The following is a 5,542-nucleotide window of genomic DNA, read 5'->3' on the forward strand; positions in this document are numbered from 1 at the left end:
TTTGAAAATATACAAGAGTGTGTGAGCATGTAAGACGTTTAGTTATCCATGGTTTTCTTTGATTTTCTCGACTCGAGAATGCTTCTTAACATCTGTGATAGCCCTATCCACTTGATCGGCCATATTGGCCACCAACCCAACCTAGCTTTGAGCTGGGCAACATGCACGTTGTACGTTCTCAACTCCCCACAAACATAGCATCCTAGAAATAGTATCTTGTAGCTACAAACGTCGCTCCTTCTTGACACTCTTCCATTTGATCCATACTTTGTCAAATGATACACGCATCCAAAATTGAATGTTACTCATAAGATTTTTTTGTCCACAGCTGGTGTATGAAGCAACTATAGTTCAAAGGAGTATTTCCTATTGATTAGTGATGTTTTATGGTTGGAAGGCTAGTACATTGCTAAAATTATGGTTAAGAATTTGAATACCTGGAGCCATATCGCAAATTGTTTCCGATGCGGTCGCAGATGCTATGGACCTTTATCTATTGCCATGAAGCAGCTTGGGGATGCCATGTTAGACTATAATAGGTGAATGAGAAAATAGGCTGCAAAATGACCCACTTGAAAGGATGCTTCTTAGAAGAGGTATGTCTCTTCAAAAGAGTTGCATCTTTTCATTGCATCTTTGTATGGATGCATCTTTTCATTTAAAAGACATGACTATTAGCATGAAAGACATAACTATTCATAGGGATGTGTCTATTCATTTGAATAGAAAAGACATATCTCTTCACTTGGTGTCTATTCTGAAAAGTCACCATGAACTCTATAAATAGAGCTTTCCTCCAACCATTCTACAAATGGAATTTTTCCAATTCATCTAGTTCTCTCATTCTAGAGTTCTTAGAGAGCATAAGTGAGTTCATTCAAAGAGAGTACAAAAACTCAGTTTTTGTTCGCCGTACAAACAAATTGGTGTGCTCCTTTTGTTTGTGAAGATCATTGTATCCTGGGAGGCAGACGCTCACGAGATCCAAAGCACCTGTGTGGAGGGCGAAATCTGTCTTAAGGACATAGTGTCAAACACTAGCCTTGATCTAACATAGTTGAATCTTCATTTGAGGTCAGATTTATTTATTCATATATTTATTATTTAATTTATTTTACAAATTCACAATACACACAGACAACAATCTTAAGACAGATCTCCACTTTTTATATTGTGTATATTGTGATTTTGTATTTATTTAATTTTTTGCAAATAGTTTTATATATACACTTTTTAATTCTGTTTGCAAAATTTGTTCATTGTTGGTTTGCATTCACTTGACAAACTAAATTTTGATATTACTCATTCTAATTTGAGATTATTCATTTATTTAGTAATTAGAGATGGCTTTAAGTTCAAGCAATGTGGTGCCTACCGCCATTCCCATTGCCTCACATGTGAGCCATGGAGAGAAGCCCGAAAAGTTCAATGGGAACGATTTCAAAAGATGGCAACAAAAAATGTTGTTCTATCTCACAACATTGAATCTTGTGAAGGTTCTTCGTGAAGAGGCTCCTATTCTTGCCGAGGGTGAAGAGAGTGCTCAAACTATGGCTGCTGTAGAAGCATGGAAGCATTCTGACTTTCTATGTAAAAACTACATTCTCAATGGATTGGACAACACATTATATAATGTGTATAGTTCTCTCAAGTCGGCAAAGGAACTATGGGAATCCTTGGACAAGAAGTACAAAACGGAAGATGCTGGAACAAAGAAGTTCGTTGTGGGCAAATTCTTAGACTACAAAATGGTCGACTCCAAGGATGTCATAAGTCAAGTTCAAGATCTCCAAGTGATCATCTTTGACATTCATGCTGAAGGGATGATACTAAGTGAGTCTTTTCAAGTGGCTGCAATTATTGAAAAATTACCACCACTTTGGAAGGATTTCAAAAATTATCTCAAGCATAAGCGCAAGGAGATGAAACTTGAAGACTTGATTGTTAGATTGAGAATTGAAGAAGACAATCGAAATTCTGAGAAAAAGATTGGAAACCATTTCATGGAGTCCAAGGCTCATGTGGTGGAAGAGGGACACAAGACCAACAAAAGAAAAAGAAAGAATAATGATCAACAAGATACCAAGAGTGGCAATAGAAAGAGGTTCAAGGGAAATTGCTATGTGTGCAACAAACCTGGCCATCGTGCTAAGGATTGTCGCTACCGAAAGGCACACGAGAATTTCAAGAAAAAATCTCCACAAGCTAATATAACCGAGGTGGATAAGCTAGCTTCGAATGTTGCAGAATTAAATTTTTCTGCTGTCATATCTGAAGCAAATTTGGTTTCCAATACCAAGACATGGTGGGTAGACACTGGGGCTACTCGACACATATGTTCTGATAAGAACATGTTCACTTCCTATGAAACAGTTAGTGGTGAAAAACTATTCATGGGTAATTCTGCCACTTCAAAAGTTGAAGGCAAGGGCAAGGTTATATTGAAGATGACTTCGGGAAAAGAACTTACTCTAAACGAAGTGCTGCACGTGCCTGATATTAGAAAGAACCTCGTGTCTGGGCCATTGTTGAGCAAAAATGGCTTTAAGTTGGTTTTTGAGTCTGACAAATTTGTACTCACTAAAAGTGGAATTTATTTAGGCAAAGGGTACATGAGCGAAGGGCTCTTTAAGATGAATGTAATGACTATTGTACCATCTATTAATAATAAGAATTTATCTTCTGCTTATATTATTGAGTCCTCAAATGTGTGGCATGGTAGATTAGGACATGTTAACTTTGATACTATGCGTAGATTGGTAAGTTTAGATTTATTGCCTAAATTTGATATTAATACTAGTAATAAATGTGAGACTTGTATAGAATCAAAACTAACAAGATCCTCTTTTCATTCAATTGAAAGGAGTACTGAACCTTTAGAATTGATACATACTGACATATGTGATTTGAAAAATGTTCAAACTAGAGGAGGAAAAAAGTATTTTATTACTTTTATTGATGATTGCACAAGGTACTGCTATGTGTATTTACTTAGAAGCAAAGATGAGGCATTAGATATGTTTGTCCTGAAAATCAACTTAGCAAAAGAATTAAGGCAATTAGAAGTGATAGAGGTGGTGAATATGATGCACCGCTTAATAAGTTCTGTCAAGAACATGGCATTATTCACCAAACTACTGCGCCTTATTCACCTCAGCAAAACGGTGTTGCTGAAAGAAAGAATAGAACTCTAAAAGAGATGATGAATGCTATGTTGATAAGTTCAGGATTACCTCAGAATTTGTGGGGGGAAGCTTTGCTTTCTGCAAATTACATACTCAATAAGTTACCCCATAAGAAAACAAACAAAATCCCTTATGAAGCATGGAAAGGTAGAAGACCTTCCTACAAATATTTAAAAGTGTGGGGGTGTTTGGCTAAGGTATTAGTTTCTACTCCCAAAAAGAGCAAAATAGGACCTAAAACCATTGATTGCATATTTATTGGATATGCAAATAATAGTAGTGCTTATAGATTTCTTGTGCATAAATCTAATATTTCTGAAATACATGTCAATACAATTATTGAATCTAGAAATGCATCATTTTTTGAAAATATTTTTCCATGCAAAAATATAAGTGATACAAGTTCTCATAAAAGAACTTATGATGTTGCAACTAGTGATATGGATCATGAGTCCATTGAAAAAGAAAGAGGCAATGAAATTAGACGCAGTAAGAGGGCAAAGACTGCAAAGTCATTTGGTCCCGATTTTCTAACATATTTATTAGAAAATGAGCCTCAAAGCTTCAAAGAAGCAATGTCCACTCCTGAAGCACCTTTTTGGAAAGAAGCTGTTAATAGTGAAATTGAATCCATTATGCAAAATCACACCTGGGAATTGGTAGATCTTCCACCTGGAAGTAAACCTTTGGGTAGTAAATGGATTTTCAAGAGAAAAATGAAAGCTGATGGATCAATTGATAAATACAAGGCTAGACTTGTGGCAAAGGGTTACAAGCAAAAGGAAGGTATTGATTATTTCGATACCTACTCGCCTGTTACGAGAATAACATCCATTCGTATGCTAATTGCTATTGCAGCATTGTATAACCTTGAAATACATCAAATGGATGTTAAAATAGCTTTCCTAAATGGTGATTTAAATGAGGAGATTTATATGGAACAACCTGAAGGCACCATTGTTCCAGGACAAGAAAAGAAAGTGTGCAAACTTGTTAAATCCCTGTATGGATTAAAACAAGCACCTAAGTAATGGCATGAGAAATTTGACAAACACATGATCACAAATGGATTTAAAATCAATGAATGTGATAAATGTGTTTATGTCAAAAATGATAGCCAAGCCTATGTCATTGTTTGCCTCTATGTGGATGATATGATCATTCTGGGTGGTAATAATGAAATCATTAAAACTACCAAGAGAATGCTATCCAATAAGTTTGACATGAAGGATTTAGGTGTTGCAGATGTTATATTAGGAATTAAGATTTCTAAAACATCTGATGGACTTATATTATCTCAATCTCACTACATTGAGAAAATACTTGAAAAGTTCAACAAAGAAGATAACAATGTAGCTAGAACACCTGTTGACATAAATCTTCATTTAGCCAAAAATACTGGAGAGTGCATTTCTCAAGTGGAATACTCTCGTATAATTGGTAGTCTAATGTATGTCATGAATTGCACTAGACCCGATATAGCATACTCAGTTAGCAAATTGAGTAGATATACGAGTAATCCTGGAGTTGATCATTGGAAGGCAATTATTAGAGTGCTTAGATATTTGAGATACACTCTAAACTTTGGTTTGCACTATACAAGATATTCAGCTGTACTTGAGGGATACAGTGATGCAAACTGGATATCTGATACCAAAGATACAAAATCCACAAGTGGTTATGTATTTACACTTGGTGGTGGTGCCGTGTCTTGGAAATCTTCTAAGCAAACATGTATTGCAAGATCCACAATGGAATCTGAATTCATTGCTTTAGATAAAGCAGGAGAAGAAGCAGAGTGGCTTCGATATTTTCTAGAGGATATTCCAATATGGCCAAAACCTGTGCCAGCAATATGTATACATTGTGATAGCCAATCAGCAATAGGAAGGGCACAGAGTAATATGTATAATGGTAAATCTCGACATATCCGTCGAAGACATAATACCATAAGACAATTGCTCTCAAATGGAATTATATCGATAGACTATATAAAGTCTAAAGAGAATCTTGCGGATCCGCTTACTAAAGGTTTAACTAGAGAGCAAGTAAATTGCACATCGAGGGGAATGGGATTAAAGCCTATAATTAAAGAGTCATCATAATGGCAACCCAACCTAGTTGACTGGAGATCCCAAGATCTATGTTCAAAGGGACAACCGAATTATGTGTGGCTTAACATAAGCACTAGGGAGACAAAATCTCCAACCTATTCCTAAGATTAACTAGTGCTGCCTGCAACGTTTATAATTAAGGGTAAGCTTCGCTTTTAATGAACTCTTATATCTTGAAAATCTAAGTGGAATATAGCAGGATATTCCTAATAAGAGTCACCTATATGAGTGTGAAGGGGCCGC

This window comes from Phoenix dactylifera, unplaced genomic scaffold (assembly GCF_009389715.1).
Source record: "Phoenix dactylifera cultivar Barhee BC4 unplaced genomic scaffold, palm_55x_up_171113_PBpolish2nd_filt_p 000189F, whole genome shotgun sequence".
Lineage (NCBI taxonomy): Eukaryota > Viridiplantae > Streptophyta > Magnoliopsida > Arecales > Arecaceae > Phoenix > Phoenix dactylifera.